The 24497-nt window shown below is 40.2% G+C and overlaps 1 non-coding gene across 1 annotated transcript; it reads right to left on the minus strand.

Moving 5' to 3' along the window:
• Positions 1–17109: 17109 nt before the first annotated feature.
• Positions 17110–17213, minus strand: LOC115068809. The gene has a single exon (XR_003848149.1). It is a non-coding gene; the product is annotated as a U6 spliceosomal RNA (small nuclear RNA).
• Positions 17214–24497: the final 7284 nt, after the last annotated feature.

Consider the following 24497-nt stretch of genomic DNA (forward strand, 5'->3'; position numbering starts at 1 on the left):
TTCCTGCTGCTCAGCTCACTTCCTCCTTTTTATTCAATCCAGGACTCATCTGGGGGATGCTGTTGCATATTACATGTTTTAAGAAAATTATTGAATGTGGACACTAGATTTAAAAAGAAAATGCAGGGGCTGGAGAGATGGCTCGGCAGTTAAAAGAGCACTAGCTCTTACAGGGAACCAGGTTTGATTCCCAGCATCCACATAGTGGCTAACAAACATCCTTAACTCCAGTTCCAAGGATCCAATGGCCTCTTCTGGCCACCATGGGCATTGCCCACATGGATGCACTTACATACATACAGGCAAAACACCCATACGCATAAAATAAAAAATTTTTAAATATTTTGAAAAAAAAAGTGCACACATACACACACACAGAAGGGAGCCCATCTGAGGAAGTGAGGTACACCAGGGGAAAGCGATGGATGAAAATAATCAAATTATATCATAGGCATGTGTGAAATCTCAATGCAATCCATTATTTTGTACAATTATTATACACTATTATAAAATAAATGAATTATACTTTATACACTAAAAAAAATTTAAAGTTGTCAACATGAGCTCAAGGCAATATATAAATTTGCTTTGCCGTTCACTCACAGGATGCTCCCTGAGTGTTAACAGGAAGCTGCTCCAGACTTCAACTGTGGTGACAAACTAAAGAACAGAACACACAGACTTAACCATGGGTCATATAGTTCAGAGGAATTTTTAAAATTTACTAATGTAAATTTAAGTAATAAAGTGTCTCCATACCTTCAAGTTGTCGTGTGTAACATAGTCTCCTGTTTTTTTCTTTAACATTCATCTTATATGTCCTTATTTCCTCTGTTAACACCTTTCAAAATCTTGTCTTCATGTGTGTTTCCCATGTGTTCCTTCTCACCCTCTGCTCTACTTCCTTTCCATTTCTTTCTCCCTCAGGCTCCCACGTCTGTCCTGCTTCCCTTATCAGTGCCTCTGCCTTCCCCCAGCCTGGTTCCTTGCTCCGTCCTCCTGCATCTTCCACTCTCTCTGGGTCTGTCAGGTACACATCCAGCCTGGTGCTCTGGACCAGGAGGTATCAGGTGATGCCAAGCAGCTGCAGTCTAGCTGAAAGAGCACAAAGAGCACGTAGGCGGTCTCTGGGTCCTGTTTGTTGAAAATTAAACAAGGTCTCATTATTTGTCAGCTCCTGTAGTAATTAAACAATGCTGAAGGGGTGTTTCTCCAGAATCAAACACTCAAATATTTAATGACCTTTACCCTAAATATGAAAAGAATTTTGAATAATGTTCATTTTAGTCTTACTCAAAGTAGTTATTCCAAATAATCACATGTTATTATATTTTACCTTATGCTTATAAATGCAGGTGACAAGTTAGTGAATAAACCTAAGGCAGATTTGTCCAAATGTCATAAACATTAAGCAACAAAGCCGTTGTATTTATTAGCACTTCAGCTATCAAGTAATTTTTCTCACCCAATCATTTTATTTTGTGAAATATACAAACACCAAGGTGTACAATGACTTTTTGTTTAAAAAAGCAAACAAATTTGGGAACTGGGGAGAAGGCGCAGTCAGTGAAGCACTTGCTGTACAAGCATGAGGGCCCGAGTTTGATCTCCAGCACCACATAAAGAGTCAGATATGATGGCATGTGCTTGCAATCCTAGCTCTTGGGAGGCAGAGGCAGGCAGCTCCCTAGGGCTCTCAAGCCATCCAGCCTCGCCTAGTTGGTGAGCCTCGGGTCCAGTGAGTGAGACTTTGTCTCAAAAGAGAAAAAACTGGACGGCTCATAAGTATACCTCTGGCCTCTATAAGTGTGTGCATACACGTACAGCACATACACACATGTACACACGTGCATGTACACACACAGCTTGGTCATAAGAAATTAAATTCTTCCTCAGAATTTTATGCTTCTTTTCTGGTCAGTCCCATTCTGAGACTTTTCATTACTGACATCAAGTAAAAGAATAAATGCCTTAGTCTGGTGTTCAAGGTCATCTGAAATTTAATCTCTGAGGCAAAACCATTCAGCAATTTATTCTAAGGAATGAATGTAGAAGCCAAATGAGATTTAAGAGGGAGCTCTTCCCACTTACTTTTCTTGTTGAATCACTCTTTGCAACAATAAATGCTTTTTCCAACCCAGTCTCTTTGGTCTGTGCACTTTAGTCTGTGCTCTTTCCTTTTTTGTTTTTGTTTGCTTGTTTGTGGCGCTGGGGATCAATCTCAGGGGCTTGAACATAATAGGCAAGAAGCCTACCACTAAGCTACATCACCAACCTCCAACCCAAATATGCCCAAAGGGTAAATATGCCCAAAGCAAAGCATTACTGGGGGATTGCAAGTGAATGCAACTGCCTTCCCTACACAAGGAATTGTGCAGCACTGGTAGAAGCATTCGAAGCCATGTGTATGCTGCCTCTAGGTCACTCTTCACCTGCAGTTCACCAGTGTTAAGTAAAGACCCTCTTAATTGTATTTGATTGGGAGAATTTGGGCTCTTTCCTAAACAAGCCAGCCCTAAGTAGAGACAGAACAAGGTAGACCCCTGCAACAGTGGGAGCTGGCAAGGAACAATTTCCATACATGATGTAAAGTGGGGTGAAGAAGTCTGTGCAGAGGGAAGAGCTCGTACAAGAAACTCGAGCTCATGGTGTAATGGATGATGACATGGTAAGCCAGAGTCAAGCATGAGCACATCTATGCTGCCTAGAATAAGGAGTCAGGGCCCAGAATCTGGAGGACTTTGAACTGAGGAGGAGATCAAGGAGTTCAAGTTCAAATGGGATGAGGAGGGTATCCAGAACTTGAAAGGAAAGATGGTCTACCATGCAGTATCAGAGCCCTTGGATGAAAGGAGAAGTAGAGGAGATGGAAGCTGTTTACTACAGAACATACACCAAGTAAAAATATATATATATTTAAAAAATATAGGTTTCTCACTGGAGAAGGGAGTTAACAAACATTCAAAAGGAGGAAGCTAGTGTGGACTCTGATTTTGGACTGGAATTGGAAGTATTGGTGTGCACTTAGGATTTTCAATACACAAAAATATCAAGTATATAATAACTATCTATGAATGTGTGTACAGACATATTATGCTCTTTTTGTACTATGGATAGATATAGACCCCAGCTATAATGAAAGGATCTGGCACATCAACATTCTTGGTATAGATGAATATACCCTCTTCCAATTTTGTGTTGATGCTCTAACCCTGAAGGTGATGGCATTTAGAGGTGGTATTTACCTTTGTAAGGTAATTAAATTCGGGTGATATTAGTTTGGATATGAAATATCTCTCCAAATGATTTATATGTTAGTCTTTGGTTTCCAGCTAGTGACACTATTTGGGGAGGTTCCAAAAAGCATCAGAGGTGAGACTTATCTGGAGGAAGTAGGTCACTGGGATGGGTCCTTGTGGGTTTATAGTGCCTAGGCCCTTTGGGTAGGGCTTTCTACTCCTGTCTAACAAGAAGAGGCCAAGAACAGCCTCCTGCACCTGCTCCTGACACGGATGCTCTTAACTCATGTATGATAGAACAGCCTGTGCCTGCTCCTGACACTGATCCTCTCTTTTACCCAAGCTCCATGGAATCCTCTGAAACTGTCTGCTGAAATTAATCTTTCCTCCTTTAAGTTGTTCCCTCAAGTTTTTGTCATAGCAGCAAGAAAAATGATACAGATGAGGTTGTGAGACTATGCTTCAATAAGGCAGTAAATGTCCTTAGAAGAAGAGGAAGAGACAACAGAGTGATCTTTCTCCCTCCCTCCCTCCCTCTCTCCATCTCTCCTTCCTTCCCTCTCTATGTGCTCACACCCAGGAAAGCCAACATGGTAAACACAAATCAAGATGGGTGCCCACCAGCTGTGAAGAGGGCTCTCATCAGGAAAAGAATCTTCAAGCCCATTGATAATGAACTACTCAGTCTCCAAAACTGACGAAGAAGAATGCATCTGTTATTAATCTACCCAAGCTATAGTGTTTTCTTACAACAGTTAAGCTAAGACAACACTAATAACCATGGGCACAGCTGGTGCCCAGATTTTGGCTTCAAAATGTCATTCTCCACTAAGAGAATGAGGGTTTTTAGAGAGATGGCTGGTTTTAGGGCTGAGGCAAAAAAAAAAAAAAAAAAAAAAAAAAAAAAGATGGCTACAAATGGGCCATCTTCACATACCAAGAAGGAAGTACTCAAAGAATGATGGGATGTGGACAGCTGGCCTCCAGGCTTCCTCTCCCTCTCGGTCCTCTCCCTCCCCATCTCCTCTCCTCTTTCTCCCTCTCTTCTTCTCTCCCCACCCTCTGCCTCTCAATTGCCCTGAGGGGAGCAGCTTCCTCCCCATGGGTGTTTGTTGTCTTGCCACAGACCCAAAAGCTACAAGGCCAAAAGAAAGTGGACTCAAACCTCCAAAGGTACGCCAAAACAAACCTTTCCTCTTTTGCTTAAATGATTACCTCAGGTAATTTTTACAGTAATAGAAAGCAAGTAGCTCACCAAGGATTTGGTACTAGAAGGGTGTCAATGGTTTAAGAAAAAAACTTTCAGTATGTCCAATTCCTCTGAGTTTTTGATTAAAGAAATTTAAAATCAAAAAAATTATTTGTTATAAGAACTTCAACTCAGCCACTCTTTTTTTCAAAATTGTTAATGGCCACAACCACAGTCCTGAAATTACTAATTAAACATTTAATGAGCTCAGAGTATAAATATGTTGTCCCAAAAGAATTAATTTCTGGGACTGGGGATGTTGCTCAGTTAGAGAGCATTGCCTAGTGTTACAAAGTCTTTGTTTGGATCTCTAGCACTGCATAAATTATTCATGATGGTGTGCATGCCTGTAATCCCAGAATTTGGGTAGAGTTAGGGGATCAGAAGTTCAAGGTCATTCTTGGCTCAGAGTGAATTCAAGGTCAATTTAGGAAACATGAGACCCTTTCTCAAAAAAATTTTTTTACTGTTCTTGTCAACATTTTCATTGTTTAACTAGAGAGACAGAGATAGAATGGTTGTATTATTCAAGTAGGTAGTGAGATGGCTCATTGGGTAATGGCTCAGGGCCCAGGACCCACATGATGGAAGGTGAGACTGACTCCCACAAGTGGTCTCTGACTTCCACACATGTCACAGTACTTACACATACACACACACACACACACACACACACACACACACACACACACAAACATAATAAAAAATGTTAAGTTATTATATGAATATAAAGTAAATATAAATCACTATACTTTCAAATGATACTTATTTGAAACTTGTATGTAAGTTTATAGCATCTAACATTACTAAACTTAAAATGTCATTACGCTTTGGGGGTAAAGCCTTGTGTATATACATGATGAATGCAACCTTAAAATCACCAGGATATGCTAATGGCTTGACTTATTTCATTCTATAGTAACACATAAATAACATGCTGCCAATTCATATAACCAATGATGAGTAGTATGTAAATCTAGGAGTTTTGGTTATACAATACCTTATACATAGCTGTGTGTTCTTAACTGTTACTAATATGATTTAATGGATATAAACAAAAATTCTGTACTGAATTCTCCACCTGAGCGACTGACTTTAGCACCTTCTTTTTTAGAGAAAAATGTAACTAGACGAATAAAAGTTATTTTTACTTGATTTTAAAAAATATTTTACTTATTATTTTTATTTTATGTGTATGTGTGTATTGCCTGCATGTAGGTAAGAGCACCCATGTCATACAATACCCACGGAGGACAGAGAGACTGTCGGATCCCCTGGTACTGGAGTCACAGACAGTTGTTAGCTGCCATGTGGGTGCTGGAATTTGAACCTGGGTCTTCTGCAAGAACAACCAGTGTTCTTAACTGCTGAGCCATCTCTCCAGCCCCATTTTTACTTGATTTTTTAAAAAAAAATTTATTATTTTTAAAAATTATGTGTATATGTGTCTATGTATGGTTTGTGCACATGAGTGCCCTGCCCACAGAGGCCAGAAGGGGGCATAAGAGTCTCTGGAACTACAGTTACAGGCAGCTGGAAGCTGCCCAGTGTGGATGGTGAGAACTGAATTCAGTACCTGCTCTTAATCACTGAGCCATTTATATAACCTCTTGACTTTATTTCTGTAATATTTCAAAATTCTAAGTGAAGTTTAGAGACACAGACTGAAAAATACAGAGAGGTATTTTCTGCTGTGTCAAAAGTGGATATCCTGGGGGATGGAGAGATTGCTCAGCAGTTAAGAGCACTGGCTGCTCTTGCAAAGGACCAAGGTTCAGTTCCCAGTACCTATATAGTAGCTAACAACTGAGCATAACTCTAGTTCCAGGGGATCCGACCCCTCTTCTGTCCTCTGTAGGTACTGTACCACATGGGTGCACTTACATTCATGCAGGTATAACACTCAAACACATAAAATAAAAAAATAAAAATAAATATTTTTTAGAATTGGATATCCTTGGATCTGCATTTTCAAAATAATAAATGGTACATTTTTAAAATAGATTTTCCTACACAGGCTGTATTCTTAAAATATAGCATAATTTTTTCTTTCCTAAAAATCGTGCTTTGTCAGAAAGTTTATTTCTGTACATAGTACACACAATACTGTATATTCTGTGTGTGTGTGTGTGTGTGTGTGTGTGTATAAAGAATGTGTGAGAACACCTTCCTGTCTTGGGCTGAACCACACTTTAAGTCTTTTGAGTGCCATGAAAGGCTTCTTTTCATTCTTTACCTCCTCTCATATATAAGGCCAAGCAAAATGAGATGCACCTATCCCCTCTGCTTCCAGCCTACAGAAAGTGGCCAGTTTTGGTCATCTGATGGATCCTGGGCCCTGAAAACTCCTATGTATGTTTCAGAGAAGTGAAATGGCTCTAAGTCATGGATTTGCAGGAAGTTTGGGGTTTGTACCCCTGTGTGGCACTCACACTGCTGTTCAGAAATGGTCCCTTAATTTTAGTATATCTCACTTGAGATAAACATGGGCTGTTAGCTCCAGCAGTCTTCATGAACAGGAACAATTCTGGTGACAAGTCTCAAGCTTTGTTGAGGAGATCAGCCCAGGAGCACTCTGTGATAGAGAACAGCTCTAGTCTCTTCATAAGGTTCATCTCCTTCATCCCTGCCCCCCAAACTCCAAAGTTTAGGGAAAAACACATTCATTTAAGAAAGGAATTGAGAGAGAAGTCATGACCTTACTAACTAGAAGTATCATGATGTAGCAGGGAAGGGCTATAATTGGCCAGAGAATGCCTCAGTCAGAAGGGCTTCCTGTGGAAGGCTCTGCTGAGCATGTGCTTGTATATCTGTCTCAGAACATCCCTGCTGGGCAGCGTCCATCCAGGTCATCTTCAACAAAGAGATATTAGTGTTAAATGTTTGTTAAATAGTAGAGATGTGAAAAGCAGAAGGAGAACCCAAAGTTACTGCTCAGGAAAGGGTCTTTATTCCAAAGGTCTTTATTCCAAAGGTCTTTATTCCAAATCTCAAAGTCCCTCTGCTCCTCAACTAGGACCCTAATTTTCACTTGGGGACTTCGCAAGGCTAGGAATGCATGTTGTAATCATGTATCCTGTAGAGCAGTTATAAGAATTCTGGAATTCTTTTCAACTCATTGCCTTAGTTAGACATTTTCTGGGTCTCTGATCACATCTTAGTTTAATTTGTGTTGCCACAATAAAATGCCCAAGCCTGGATATTTGTACAATGAAATCAGGTTTGTTTAGTTCACATTTTTGAGGGCACAAAATTCAAAATTGGGTGTGTTGAAATCAGCCTGTACCTGGCCTTAAGTAGCCCATATTATGTAAACCAATGGTTTTTCAGGTTGTGCCTTGTCCTGGAAAACTCAAATTCACAAGCAACATTTTAATGATGGAGGTTGACTCTGCACCTTGGTGGACATGTAAACCACACCATTTGTCCATCATCACTCATTAAGCATAGGCTGATAAATAACTTATTCCTGAAAGCAGACAGTGTTGTCACTCTAATAATTCATCAAGGAAAAATGGGACTGTAGGAGCACATGGGTTTATCAAAAACATATCAGGAAAATCAGGCCCAAGAACTTAGCCCAACAGACGGAAGAGAAAATGCAGCTCCCTCACCTGAACCCCATAGAAGGAGGCTGCCTAACACTGAGGTGATGACCCCACTGACCTGTCATCTGGCCACTCGGTTGTACATCAAGGGACCAATAGGCAGAGGATTCCTGATTATCCCAGGGGCTTCAGCTCAACTCAGTCCCTGCTGTTAATACAACTACTCAAATGGCTGTCTATTTGCTGCTCATCCATCTAGACCAGCCTTCCAGGTGTTTGCTTGGTCATTCGTCTGAATCCAGTCCTGCCCTTTGCTTCTACAGCTTCCACAGCTCTAACTTCTTACTTTAGCAGCTCAAGTCAACCCCGTGGTTCTCCTCAAACCTGTGACATGGCAGGGGTCTGAGTCTACAGCAGTATCTCTAGCAGGCCTTCAGCCAGGTTTGCTGTCTTATTCCTGAGGAGACTCTGCATCCCGACTACTTCCCAGCCTCTGTCTCTCAGGCCTCTTTGAAACTGAATTTTGCTTCAACCATTCTGTAACTTAGATGATAGATGATAGATAGATAGATAGATAGATAGATACATAGATACATAGATACATAGATAGATATCAATAGTAAATAGATGTATTTACTGTGTGATATATTAAATGTGATCTAAGTGTTAATATTAGCAATTAAGATTGCAATAAAAGAAATTTTGTTTTCCTTGGCTGACTATCAAAGAAAATCAAACTACTTGGCAAATTGTTACCAACAAAACCATCCTACCTTGTGAATTTATTATTATTCAATAATTTCTGATATTGAAAAGACAAAAATGTGTTTATCTTTGTGACCCATCATGCTCACTACAGGGCCATGTTACATTAACTTTTCCTGGGGAGACGCGAACAAATCTAGATAAGGGACCAACAACAGACCAAAAGTAAGAGTCCAACCAACTTCAACTTGCTGAGCTAACAAGTTTATTGGGCTTACTGTCAGTAGCATGGATGAGAGATTACTTATAGGAGCACACCTGAGCCCTCAACAGGTGTTCCCATCTAGTTGGCTTCTGGAGAGCCTCTTCTGACCTTCTGACTATATCACAACATGGTGGGTGGTATCACATGGTGGCAGTGGAGAGAGAGAGAAAGAGAGAGAGAGAGAGAGAGAGAGAGAGAGAACATGGCCAGAGAGGAAACAAGATAGTGAACCATGAAGTTAAACTCTCCAACAACTCACTCTTGTGGTATCCAGCTCTGTAAGGTCTAACCCACTCTACTAGATGAGATGGGTATTTGTTCTAGTTTACTTTCTATTGCTGTGGTAAAACACTAACTGAAAACAACTTGGAGAGGAAGGGATTTATTTCAGCTTATGGTACAGTCCTTCATCAAGAGAAGCCAGGGCAGTAAGGAGCTAAGTGGGAAGCTGGTGGCAGAAACTGAAGCAGAAGGCATGGAGGAATGCTGCTTACTAGTGTGCTCCCCTGGCCATGATCAGCCTACTTTCTCATGTAACCCAGGAACACCGAAGAGTGGTACCACCCACAATAAGGTAGGCCCATCCATACTACTTAACAATAAAAAAATAAAAAAAATAAAAAAAAATGCCTCAGAAGACTTGCCTACAGGCCAGTCTGATAGAGGAAATTCCCCAATTGAGGTTCCCTCTTCCCAATGACAACTGAAGCTATCCAGCATAGTAATTAATTCCTTCCAAGAATGGCATCCCCAATCACCTAATTGCCTTCCACTAGGTTCCAGCTCTTAAAGGTTCTGCACCTTTCAAAAGCCCCCACATTACAAACCAAGATTCTACACATGAGCCTCTGGGGGCAAACCATACCCAGAAGTCAGCAGACCATGCCTTGAGTTGGTTACTTTTCTTCTCTGAGCATTTCTGAGCACTCCTGTGCACTCAGAAAGGAAATCCCATGCTACAATTCTTTTTTTTTTTTTTTTTTCCATGTTTTTAAAAACATTTAAGGTGAGTATGCAATGATCTCATCCCTAAATCCTTTCAGTGAAGATGGCTGGGTATGTTCTAAGCACTTAGTCATTGAAGGCACATTACCCCATATATATAGTTGGTTGATCATATCTGCGGGTCCTCAAACTGTGCATTCAAGCAACCGAGGATCAACATGTTTAATAAAAAAATTGTATCTAGGGACTGGAGAGATGGTTCAGTGGTTAAGAGCACTTCCTGCTCTTCTAGAGGACCATGTGGAGAATTGAATCTGGGTCCTCTACAAGAGCAGCCAGTGCTCTTAACTGCTGAACCAACTCTCCAGCCCCCAGACTACTTTCTTGTATGACCGAGGACCACCTGCCTATGGTGGGGTGGGCCCATCCACATCACTCAATAATCAAGAAAATGAACTGAGTTCTCAGTAACCTCCTGTAACTCCATCTCCAGGGATCTGTCACCCACTTCTGGCCTCACAGGCACTTGCACACACATAGCATACACACACAGAGTAAAAATAAAGATAGAAATAAAATTTTAAAAGGTTGTATTTGAGGGCTGGAAAGATGACTCAGTTGTTAAGAGTACTGACTCCTCTTGCAGAGGACTTAGGTTCTATTCCCAGTACCCACATGGCAGCTACAAACAGTCTGTAATTCCAGTTCCAGGGGAATCTGATGACCTCTTCCATATATACAGGCAATACACTCATCTACATAAAATAAAAATAATAAATAAAAAATATTTTTAAAAAGGATTGTATTTGAACTGAATGTGCACAGGCTTTTTCTCACTATTTCCTAAGCAACCTGGTAACTACTCTATTTACATAGTATTTGTATTATGATATGTCTTATAGGTAATGCAGAGGTGATTTAAAGCCTGCAGAAGGATATGTGAAAGCTATATAAAAATACTATGCCATTCTACACAGGGGCTTGAGCACATAAAGAGTTTGGTGCCTGTGAGGTTGTAAAAGAAAGTTCCCAGAAAAATCCTGCATCTTGAACTGAACTTCCTGAAAGGCTGACCAACTGATTAACACTTCAGTGAGTGTGGTGAGTCTGGAATGTTGCTGGTCCGGAGCCGAATTACCATTTATCTCAGGCTACCTTTAACCCCTAAATAGCCTCGCCTTGCCCACCTCTATTTCTGAATTAACATCTTGTGACTAATAGAATGTATTAACAAAAGAAACAGTTTCCAACAAACAAAAAGCTAAGCATACCATCAGACAGCATCTGAGGCCTGTAGCTGAGATTTCTCTTTTGCTGTATCCTTTATGAAACTGTTAACCCTATTAGAATATGGAATTTGGGGTCACTTGAATCTGGGTTCCTGGGCCAGGGTCACTCATATTTGGCTCCAGAATAAATGTTTATCCCCTTAGAGGGGAGAGTTGTACTTTTGTGTCAACAGGGTCCTGGAACCTATATCTCATAGATGCTGCAGCAGAGGCCTGTATCTCACTGTAACCTACCACATCAGTGAATATTATGTTTATTGAGTAAGCATGACAATGTTTCTGAGGCATATGGGGTTCCCTTTGTGGTTTCTTAGTTTCATTGATAAAAGAATTTTAAAATATACTCATAAGGAAACTCAGAGATCATTTTCTTAAGGTTTGAGAGAAAAATAGCAGAGCAGACAAGCTATAAATCTCTGCGGCTGCTTGAGAGGAAGGAGATGGAAAAAAGAGACAGTCATGTCTTCTGAGTCAGGGTCCAAGGAAGCAGGCTCAAGGATGGAGGGGTTTGGGGATGGGGCGAAGAGGCTGTCCTCAGAGAACACCCCTGGTGTTTGGGCAAGCATACTTAGGATTTGGAAAGGTGCCTGAGAAAGAGATAGAAAGGGGGAAAGGAAGGGTTAACTCTGAGAAGTAAGCAGGCTTAGCAGTGAAGATCTGTTTTAAAGGCATCCTGCCTGGAATTAAAATCACCTGGTTCCCCAGGGCGCCTCTCTTAAAGAATTGTCCTGATTGCTTCAATTGATATGGAAAGACCCACCCCAAATATGGCCTATAGGTGGTACTTTCTGGTAGCAGCCCAGATAAAAAGGGACATGGCAGCAGGATTATTCATTCACTTGTCCTTGTTTGGCCTTCCCTCTTCCTCTGGACACTGAGTTGATTTGTCCTGTTGCTGCTGCTGATTCCTTTGCTGACCTCAGAGCCAGTGTTTCTAGGCTTCCATCACTGACTGAGGTCACCGGCTCTTCAGGAACTCTCTGGATTTTTAGTGTCAGATGGGGACTGCGGAGGCACTGAGCCCTGTGGACTGAGGAACTGCTGGTTCTCCATCTCTCCAGTGTGAGAGCTATTGTGGGACTACTCTGGCTGCTGAGGCACTCACCCAGCCTCAAGAACTGAGCAACTACCAGGTTCTCAGCTTCTCAGATGTGATTCAGCTGTTGTTACAATCTCAAAGTAAGCTGATTAATAAATTTTTAAAATATGTATTTTCACTCTGTCAGTTCTGTTCTTCTAGAGAACCCTGACTAATACAGAGGGACTTCTGGGATATATAAGCACGTTCTCTTATTAAGGGGCTAGATAACTATTCTTCCCACCTCATTAACATATCTTCAGGTGACTCTGCTTTTCCTAGGGATGGCCTTCTGGACAGGTAACTGACAGGCCCAGCTGGATTATCTCTTAAGGGAGGAGACAGTAGTATGCAATGTTTGGGACCCAGGGCCGGAAGTAGACTCAGATTCCATACTCTTGGCCAAGAGGAAATAGCTTTCCTTAATAGGCCTCAATAAAGCCCTAATACCGCCACCCTTTCATGTGGTGTTTTAAATCACAAGGAGGGGTAATTATGATGCTTTCCTTAAAATTGGTGTTACCAGAGAAAGGGATGGTTGGTGGGGTCCAAAGCTGATTACGAAGAATCTATCCTCAATGGCCTCCAAGCCTGCTAATTACTGTCTGGTCACCTAAAAGTGACGCTCTGTAACAGAGCTATGCTCAAAACTAAACCAATGATCAAGCCTAATACAAAATCTTTTCTTGAGAATCTATTTTCCAAGATTCTTTTGTAGCAGTCAGGTTCCAATTAGGAAAACAGAAACCTGCCAGCACTTTGATGGAGGCACTTAAAATGAAGTAGTAGAGAACTGAAATGGTAGAGTAGCACTGAGATGCCACCAAGGTAGGAACAGCAAGCAACAGCTCATCCTCAGTGCGGATGCTCTCAGTGCAGATAGAAGGAACTCTTGGAAATAACAGGCAGGACTTTGTATAGACATAGTCTTAGAAAAGAAAACCTTTTTTTTTTTCATTACACTTTTAAAAAAATTATTTATTATTTTTATTTTATGTGTATGTGTGTATTGCCTGCATGTAGGTAAGTACACCCGTGTTGTGCAATCCCTGCAGAGGTCAGAAAAGGCTGTCAGATCCCCTGAGACTGGAGTTACAGACAATTGTTAGCTGCCATGTGGGTGCTGGGATTCAAACCTGGGTCTTCTGCAAGAACAACCAGTGTTCTTAACTGCTGAGCCATCTCTCCAGCCACAGAAAAGAAAACCTTTTAAGAATAATTTTTGGGATAAATTTGGATTTGTATTGGAAATAAATTTTAGGTAAATAGGTTGTTGCATCTACCTTGAAAGCATTAGATAGGTTCTTATGGACTTTCTGAAGTTCTGAAGTGACTAACTTTATGCTACTGTGGTGGCTAATCTTAGTTGTCTACTTGACATACCTGGGAAGAAGGAACCTCAATTGAGGAATTTCCACTATCAGATTGGTCTATGGCCAGGTCTGTGAGGCATTTTCTTGATTGCTAATTGATGTAGGAGGACACAGAATACTGTGGGTGGTACCATATCTAGGCAGATGGGCCTGGCTTTATAAGAAAGATAGCTGAGTATGAACAGAGAAAGAAGCTAGTAAAAAGCTTTGTTCCTGGCCTCTGCTTCAGTTCCTGCCTCGGGTTCCTGATCTGACTTCCCTTAATGATGAACCTGTAAGATGAAATAAAACTCTTCCTCCCCAAGTTGGATTTGATCAGTGTTTTGTAACAGCAACAGAAAGCAAAATACTATTTGTAATGGGTCATGGTTGCATTTAGAAATTATAGACTATGAAAAAAGTACAGCCTAAAGATGTTTTATTGATATAAATAAACCTCACTGATATAAATACGACCTAGAAATATGCTTGCATTACTCATGAGAGCTACTTTTAGCTTAAATGCTGAGTCTCATATAGTTTCCAAAAACCATATGCAACCATAAAATGGATTTAAATGATGCCAAGATTGCAGTTATTAGAAACTTAATAAATCATAAATTCTAATTTATTGTCCATTGTCAAAATTTAAAAAAGCATTGTTGTTGAATTTATGAATAGTTTTCAAACACCCTTATTGATGGTTTCTTTTAAAAGCATCTAATGATTTTTGTTTGCTTTTCATATTTTCTATTTTTAATACAAAACTTCTCCAAAGATTCCTTTTCTTAGCAGTAAATTGAAAATATTGCTCTTCATTCGTGGTATTCTCTGGGACCTCTTAGAATTTTATGGCTTCTACAAATGTTGATTGAAATTTTTCATTTTTTGTTTTCCTCTTTCTTTGTCAGCATTTATTTATAATTAATGTTTTAAGTTAGCATACAAAGTAAACTGTTTCATTATAACATTTTCATACATGTGTTCATTGTTCATTGTTGTAATTAAGCCCTCTCCCTTCCTGCCCTCCCTTGTGCCTCCTGACTGGTTTCCTTCCTCCTCCCAAATATTCACCCCTTTTGTGAATACTTATCATTTCATGAATATATATCATGAGGAGAATAGGATAAACACTGGTCAGGAAGAACAGGGGTCCCAAAGCAGCAGTTCCACGAATGTCCTTATTATAGGCCTGGAATGCCAAGAGAGTTCTGCTCCATGTTGCCTGTTACCTCTTCTCCTAAATGAGCACCTGTCATGGTTGGCGTTGGTTGTCAACTTGACACACCTGTGAAGAGGGAATCTCAACTGGGGAATTTCTTTTATCAGATGGGCCTGTGGGCATGTCTGTCATCATTTTCTTGATTGTTGAGTAATAAGGGAGGGTCCAGCCCGCTACAGGTGGTGCCAGTCCACTGTGGGTGGTACCACCCCTAGGCAGGTGGTTCTAGGTTGTGTAAGGAAGCAGACTGAGCACAGGTCAGAGGAGCAACCAGTAAGCAGTGTTCCTCCATGGTCTTTGTGTCAGTTTCTGCTTTCAAGATTCCTGCCTTGAGCTCCTGCCCTGGCTCCCCTCCATGATGGACTGTAAGCTGTAAGTGGAAATAAATCCTCTCCTCAAGTTGGTTTTGGCAAGTGTTTAATCACAGCAGCAGGAAAGCAAAGTAGGACAGCATCCTTGCCTGAATGCTGCACATAAAGACCTGACCCAAACTGAAGAGGCACCTGGACACCTTGTGGGTAGACCCACAGCTAGACCATCCACCTCCCCATGTCTCACCCTACTTTCTGCTCTCAGTGCTATAAAAGCCCTCAGACAAGCAGCTCAATGGTATCCCATTTCCTAGGATTCACTCTTGCTATACTGGAGCTCTGTCTTCTCTTAAGCTTCCAATAATAAAATACTTCTTTCAAAAACTCACCCTCTGTAGTCTGTGAATTCCATTCTTTGAATTCATGAGACAAGAACCTAGAGATCACTGACTCAGTGGATGTTGTGTGTGATCATGAGTGTTTAGCACTCTAATTTCTGAGCCCACTTGAGTCAAGAGAGAAGGCCTCTGTCAAACTCAAAGATATCCCACTTTTCCTGTATCAATTTCCCTCTTTTCTTCCACTTCCATTATTAATGATCTGCTTTCTGGTTTCATTACACATACACACACACACACAGAGTCAATCCAGGATCTCTGAAAGAAATCCAAATTCTGTATCTGTTTTTGAGTTTGGCAAATTTCACCTAACATGATTTCCATTTCCATACATTTTATTACATATATCAAAATTTCATTTTCCTCCATGACTGAACAAAACTTCATTGTGAATATGTATCACATTTTTAAAATTCATTCATATGTTGATGGGCATCCAAGTTGATTGCAGATAGTGCAGCCGTAGCATAGATGTATACATTTTTCTGTAGTATGTTTACTTAGAATCATATATACATATATATACACACATATATACACACACATATATGTGTGAGTGTGTATGATAGAGAATGAGTTGGTATATAAAATGGGTCATATGGCAATTCTTAGTTTTTTTGAGAAACTTTCATACTGCCTTTCACAGTGGCTGCACTAGTTTACATTCTTACCAACGGTATATTAGAGTTCCTCTTTCCTTCCATCCTTGCCATTTGCCATTTAATTTTTTTGTGTCTTTTTGAGACAGGGTCTTCCTGGAGCCCCAACTGGCCTGGAATTTACTATGTAGGCCAGGCTGACCTCAATCTCACAGAAATTGCCTCTGTGTCTGAGTGCTGGGATTAACAGTGTGTGCCACCATGGCTGGCTCTTTTTTGGGGGTGGGGGTAGATTTAATATTTTGATGCTAAGCCATTCTGACTGGTGGGGTGAAAACAAATCTCAGTGTTTTATTTTGCATTTCTTTGATGGCTAAGTATGTTGAACTTTTTTCAAGTATTTACTGTCCATTTGTATTCTTTTGAGAACTATCTGTTCAGCACATTAGCCCATTAATTGATGGATGTTTCCTGGTGTTCAATTTTTGCAGTTCTTCACATATTCTAGGTATTAACCTCTTTTCTGGTGGGTGGTTGGCCACCCCCATTCTGTAGGTTCTCCCTTGGTTCTAGCAATTATTATTATTATTATTATTATTATTATTATTATTTTTTGCTGTACAGAAGTGTCTTAATTTCATATGAACCCATCGGTCACTTCCTGGGATTACTTCCTGTGCTATTGGAGTTCTTTTCAGAAATTACTTGCCTGTGTTTACATCTTGAAGCTATTATTAATTTTTAATTAATTTTTGAGAATTTCATACATGACTATTGTCAGTCCCCACCCACTCCTCCCTTGTCACCCCACTCCCTCTCGATGTCTTGTCCTCTTCTTCGATTATTATTGTTACACATACATACACACACATAATACACTGTTCATTTAGTTGTGCTTGTGTGTACCTGAAAAATATGGCCTGCTTCATGATTTTGCCTGTCATCCTTGCACAGGGGCCAGGCTAATCTCTGTATCATTCCAATTTTAGTATATGTGCTGCTGACGTGAGCACTTGAAGCTTTTCTCAAGATCTTTCTTCTAGCAATTCCAAAGTTTCAGGTCTTACATTCATATATTTGACCCATTTCAAATAGGTTTTTGTTCAAGGCAAGAAATGGATCTAGTAGCATTCTTCAACATGTGGAAATCCAGTTTTCCCAACAGCTTTTGTTAAACACTCTTCAATATATGGTGTGTGTGTGTGTGTGTACATGTATGAGTGTTCATATCTGTGTGGGTGCACCTTTGTGTGCAGGTGTGCATGTATGTGCGTGTGCATTTGTGTACAGAGGTTGATGTTGTATTTAATATCTCTCCTCCATCTTATATATTAAGGCAAGATCTCTCACTTGAACCCAGAGCTCACTGGTTTGGCTGGCCATATAGGTAGCCAGACAGAGATTTCCTATCCTGTTTCCTGAGCACTAGGATTACAGGTGTCCTGCCAAGGCCATCTGGCTATTTGGTGGGTGTTGGGGATCAGGACTCTGTCCCTCATGCTTGCATGGGAAGTGCTTTACTGGCTAAACCATCTCCCCAGATCCCTATGATGTATATTTTTTGACAACTTGGTGAAAAATTATGTGGCTATAATTGTGTGAGTCTATTTATGGGTAATCTATTCTTTTCCATTGGCCTACATGTCTATTTTGTGTGTGTGTGTGTGTGTGTGTGTGTGTGTGTGTGTGTGTGCCAGTGCTATGCTGTTTTCTTATAGTTATGTAGCATATATTTGAGACCATAAATTATAATAAACTCCAGCACTGCTCTTTCTGCTTAGAATTTCTGTGGCTAGTGTGTGCCTTTTGTGCTTCACTGGGTCAGATGGAGCCGCTTCAAGCCTGCCATCTTACCTAGAAGTCTCCAGGCAGTTCGTGATTTCTATCAGCCACTGAAGGGATAAGACTGGCTGGGATGAAGAGAAGGCTTAGTATGACTCCTGTTCCCTCCACCCTAGTTACAACAGCTCTACTTTTGTAAATTTCATATACTGAAGTTCTATTTAGAGAAAAACTTTTGAACAGTATTTGAAAGCTTATGGACTGTCTGATCTCCAAAGTCCTGTCTAGGTACAGTATTGTGTTGAAGTTTAGCTTGTCCACTCTTGTTAGTCTTCCACACAGACGCTCACTCCTGTTAGTCTTCCACACAGATGCTCGCTCTGCAGCCTTGGCTCACCTTATTGCAGAGCTTCCTCCTTACTGTGATATGAGTCCTCCTTGACTGTAATATTTACTGGAGACGATGATTTCATAATGGCACATTTTGACTGATTTGTGGTCATACAGGAGTTACCCTTCATGTAACATTCTTGACTTAATAAGGATTATGCTTTTCTTTGAAGTTTCAGTTCTTATACATACACAAGGAACTGAATTTCACCCCTAGCACTGGAAAAAAAATATTTTCTGGATTAGGGTTTTTGCACCATCTGCTGGACATATTTATTGTACACATACAAAGAGGATAAAAGGAGAGAAGCTGGGCTGAAGGAGGCAAAGCCTAATGATAATGATTTCCTTAAAAGCTTATGTTAAGGAAAAAAGGAATGAAAACTAATGAACTAAATATACATCTTAAGAAAAAATGCCAGGCATAGTGGCACATGCCCTTAATCTCAGCAGTCAAGAAAGCAGAGACAGGCAGACCTCTGTGAAATTGAAGCCATCCTGTCTACACAGTGAGTTCCAGGCCAGCTGGGGCTACAGGGAGACCTTGTTTCAAAAACAAAACAAAAATATATCATGAAATAAATACCTGGAGCTGAAGAGATAATCAGTGGTTAAGAACACTGGCTTCCCTTGCGGAGGATCCCAGTTTGGTTCCCAGTACCCACATGGTGGTTAACAACTGTCCATAACTTCAGTTCCAGGGCACCCAATACCCTCTTCTCACCTCTATGGGCATTGTACTACATGGGTGCACTTACATACATGCAAGCAAAATATTCAAACACATAAAACAAAGAAAAAAAGAAAACAGAACATCGAAATATAGCAAAGAATAGTAAAATTTCCTGAAAGTTTATAGAAGGATATGAAATGGACAATGGAAATATAAAAAGAAGACAGCTGAAAAAGCAAATTCTTTGATAGAATGGAAAAGTCTCTCAAAAAGAAGGCACAAACAAACAGTATTATGGATGGAAAAGTAACTATAGATACTGCAGACATAAATGTCAGCACAATGATATTATGGGAAAATTCATGCCAATAAGTTGGGAAATTGGAAGACATGATTATATTCCTAGAAAAACATTTACCAAAATTGTTCCACAAAGTCCTGCTTTATCAATCATGTGTATAAATATTCCTTGTAAGCACATACAATTTCACAGTATCATTTTCCTTGTTGATATTATATTCTTGCTTAGAAAGTCATTACTACTTTTTTTTTTTTTTTTTTTTTACTTTCCCAATTTAGCAATTCTACAATCTAGGAATTAACACAAGACTTACTATTGTAAATTTTTGTGAAGATCTTTCTTTCCTTAGAATAATTTTTTTCCTAAAGAAGAATTACTGGAACAAAAAAGTATGCTTATTTTACCAACAAGCTATAGTTTTATTAAACCAATGACAGAAAATATTCCTGGAAGAAAGAACAAGAAGCACTGTGGAAGGAGCAAGCACAAAATGTATTCAAGCAGAAGTCACATGAACTACTTAGTGAAGCAGGACATGGGGAAATCAAATTATGACACAATATTAGCATAACAAGTGCATTTCTAGTAAAAAAAAAAAAAGTATGTGGTAATTAGTAAATACAATAGTAATACAATAAAATATCTTGCCTGGTGTGATGATGTGGTGGCACTCACCTTTAATCCCGGTACATGGGAGGCAGAGGCAGGCAGATCTCTGTGAGATGGAGGCTGGCCTGGTCTACACAGCAAGTTACAGGGTGGTTGGTGCTACAGGGAAACCCAAGAAAGAAAGGGAGAGGGAGGGAGGGAGGAAGGAAGGAAGGAAGGAAGGAAGGAAGGAAGGAAGGAAGGAAGGAAGGAAGGAAGGAAGGAAGGAAGGAATTGTATAAGAATCATTTGAAAGTTTTCCAAAATGGAACTGCTGGAGGTCCTGAACTGGCACAGACAGGAATCATATCTTTAAATGCTTACCAAGTAAAAGATTCAAGGAGCAGCAATTATCGACACCCTTGAAGGCCTCCAGCAATAGACCTACTTACTGGTCCTGGCTCAGCCCCATGCACTTACCAACCTCCACAGAGATTCCTACTATGAAATGTGTCTTTTCAGACATACAGCTCATTACATTTTCACTGAACTTTAAACAACAGTCATAGTAAGCCATATTGAAGTCATAGAAACTAGGAAATAATGGTGATTCTCATGGGGGTCTTTCCATTAAAGAGTTGGATGAGCTCAGTGCTAGTTCATTTGGTAGCTGCTGAGGAAGACTTTAAACATTTAGGAAGTTAAAACTAGACGTGTGCTGGGGCTGGAGAGATGGCTCAGCAGTTAAGGACACTGACTGTTCTTGCAGAAGACCACGGTTTAAATCCCAGCACCCACATGGCAGCTAACTGTTCATAACTCCAGTTCCAGAGGACCCAACAGCCTCTTCTGTCCTCCATGGGCATAGCACGACACGGGTGCACTTATCTACATGCAGGCATAACACTCATACACATAAAAAGTAAAAACAATAAATTATTTTAAAAAAACAACTAGATGTGTGCTGCTGTAGTCCCCTTTGATGCTCATGACTCTCAAAGTCAATGACTTTTCAGTTACATCACAACAAACATCCTACATCATATTGAGTTTTAACATCCTATAGCAGTTTGAGTTTATTAAAAATTATTTGGCCACAATAGGAATTTTCTTACATCCCCTTCTTTCATAAATGGGATAATATACATATGATCCTGACTTACAATGGCTTAACTTATGATTCTTTGATTTTATTTTTTAATACTATATCTAATTTTTACATACATATTTAGTAGGAAGCAACTTTAAATTTAGGATATTGACAGTTTCCAAAATTACTGGTACATGGTATGATATTTCCTTGTGATACTGAGCAGCAGCATGCAGTTACAAGTCCTAGTTACCCATGTGAGCACAGTGAAGGAAAAATGACAGTCTATGCCAAGGCCAGGTTGTGTTTTTCCCTTTATTTGGTAGCACTACCGGTAATCAAACCCAAGGACCTGTGCATGCTAGATAAGTATTCTACCACTGAGCTGCATCTCCAGCCATATATGCATTTTTAAAAACTTATTATGGATTGATTGGGGAACCCACTGTAAATTGAAGAATATCGGTACAGTAAATATATTTTATATGCTGCTTTTTCATTTAAAACTATAAATATGCACATATACATATATATCTATATGTACATGTATAGTTCAGGGTATGTATGTGTGTGGTGTGTGCACGTGGGTTCTTATGCTTGTGTAGAAAGCCCTTTACCAATTGAGTCATCTCCCCAGCCCTTAAAACTATGTTTTTTAAGTCGGGCGTGGTGGTGCACACCTTTGATCCTAGCACTTGGGAGGCAGAGGCAGGCAGATATCTGTGAGTTTGAGGCCAGCCTGGTCTATATAGCGAGTTCCAGGCAAGCTGGGGGCCACAGGGAAACCCTGTCTCAAAAAAACCAAAACAATAATAGTAATAATATTTTTAAATTATTCTATTTCGCATGGTGGCTAAACACCATCATTAACTCCAGTTCCAGGGGAATCTGATGCCCCCTTCTGACCTCTGCAGGCTTTGCACAACACAGGTGCACTTACATGCATGCAGGCAATACACGCATACATATAATAAATAAAATGTGAATCCTTCATTTGAAAAAGGAACTGATTTTATATTACCTTCAACTTAATCTCTAGTTTACCTGAGAAAACATGAAAAAGAAATAGTAAATTAGTTAGTAAAAGTTAAGTGAAAGGACAATGATTTCCAGAATATCAACGTTAGTGAGGCACTGAAAAATATTCTTCTGTATCTGTCCTAAATACTTTCTATTGCTGTGATAAACACCATGACCAAAACCAACTTGGGGAGGAAAGGGTTTATTTCACCTTCAGTTTACAGTTCTTTATGGAGGGAAACCAGGGCAGGAGCTCAGAGCAGGAACCTGGGGGCAGGAGCTGAAGCACAGACCATGGAGGAATGCTGCTTATTGGCTTGCTGCCCTGGCCTGTGCTCAGCCTCCTTTCTTATACAACACAGGACAACCTGCCCAGGGTTGCACCATCCACTTTGGTATGGGCCCTCCCACATCACGTAACAATTTTAAAAAATGGCCCACAGACATGCCAACAGGCCAATCAAATGAAAGAAATTCCTCAATTGAGGTTCCCTTCACCCAGGTGTGTCAAGTTGACAACTGAATCTATCCAACACAGTATCTTAAAATTAGATCGTAATCTGTAAGAGAAATGCTATGACTTTTGGAAATTTCCATGTGAAATGTCCTCCATAGGCCTGTGTTTTAATACTTGATCCCTAGATGATGGTGCTGTTTGGGAAGGTTGTGGAATGTTTAGGAGGTGGAGCCTTGTCGGAAGAAATGAGTCACTGCCGGTAGGCCTTGATGTTTTGTAGCCCAGTCTCACTTCCTGTTTCTTTCCGCATCTTAACTATGTGACGGGCAGCCCTGGCCCCCTCCCCCATCACCACGTTTTCCGGTCAGACGGAATGTATCAAACTATAAGCCTGGGAGGATTGTCTTGACAGTCTTAATTGATATAGGAGGAGGCCCAGACAACTGTGGGTGGTGCCATTTCCCCGGCAGGTATGTAAGAAAGCTAAATAAGCTGGGCCTGCCTGGTGGTGCACGCCTTAGATCCCAGCACTCTGGAGGCAGAGGCTGGTGGATCTCAGTGAGTTCAAGTCCACCCTGGCCTACGTAGTGAGTTCCAGGCCAGCTGGGGGTCTCAAAAAGACCAGAAAAAAAACAAAGAGCCTGTGAATGAGACACAGCGTGATCCAGCAGGTAGCATTCCTCCATAGTTTCCAGTTCCTGGAGGGTTCTACTGGAGTTCCTGCAGTGACTTCCTTCAGTGATGGACCATGACCTGGAGGTGTAAGCCAAATCTTTTCCTCCTCCAAGCTTCTTTTGGTCAGAATGTTTTATCACAGAATGTTTTATGACAGTAGCAGAAAACAAACCAGAACATCAAGTAATTTGTATTAGTAACAAGTCATGTAACAAGTGTAAGAAAGTCTATCAGTTGATGGTTCAAAAATTGTTTTTTAAGGTATGCTTAAGAAACATAAATAATATTGTCTAATTATTTAAATCAAAGAAATAAGGGGAAGCAATGATTTTCTATGCTGTGATACATTACTTTTTAGTACCCTTTTTGTAATGTACTTTTTATTTATTTATTTTTGTTTTATATGTATACGTGTATTACCTGCACGTAGGTAAGCGCACCCGCGTCGTGCAATGCCCACAGAGGACAGAAAAGTCTATCAGATCCCCTGGAACTGTAGTTATGGACAATTGTTAGCTGCCATGTGGGTGCTAGAATTCAAACCCAGGTCTTCTGCAAGAATAGCCAGTGTTCTTAACCGCTGAGCCATCTCTCCAGCCCCCAGTACCCTAACTTTTTAATAAAAGTTTCTGGTTGGTTGTTTTCTTGGTTGGTTACTATTTTTCCCAGCTAGAGGATCTTCCTTTGCCTAATTAAAGAACTTTACTGTCCTTGAACTTGGCCAATGATGTTTGTTTTTCCTTAGGGTTTTTGAGCATCTTGTATAGTAACATCAGCAAAGAGTACCTTCTTCTGATTTTGTAAGAATAAAGCCAAACTTAGTCAAAGAATATGTTTTCATAGAATGTGATTGTCCGTGGAAAAGTCTAGTAGGATTTCTTTTACCTGCTTTGAGCTTTATCAGTCCACAACTAGCAAGATGGAAGTACACTGGATTATGTACAATTTGCTCAGAGGTACAGTAGTGCCATGGTATTTGTTCAGGTCAAAATAGTTCATTCTAGAACCACCTTACTGTTTTGCATCATTACCAGGTTGATTGCAATCTCCTTTAGCCAACAATTTTGTTTCCTTTCCTTGTTCTTTGCAGCAAAAATAATTAGGAATGAAATAGTGGGTTTTACCCTATAATTCGTAAGTGAACAGGGCTGGTATTAAGCTGCCAGGGAAGTGGTTTTAATGACTCACAGCATAATATCTGAGTCCTAGTGGCAGAAGACAATGTTTAGAGAGTGGTAATTTAGAGATTAATTCTTTTTGTGGACACAGTTTATAAACATGGGTTAGTTTTCTCTTGAGACAACAGTTTTATTTTCATGCT

This window comes from Nannospalax galili, unplaced genomic scaffold, assembly GCF_000622305.1.
Source record: "Nannospalax galili isolate Female #2095 unplaced genomic scaffold, S.galili_v1.0 scaffold128, whole genome shotgun sequence".
Classification (NCBI taxonomy): domain Eukaryota; kingdom Metazoa; phylum Chordata; class Mammalia; order Rodentia; family Spalacidae; genus Nannospalax; species Nannospalax galili.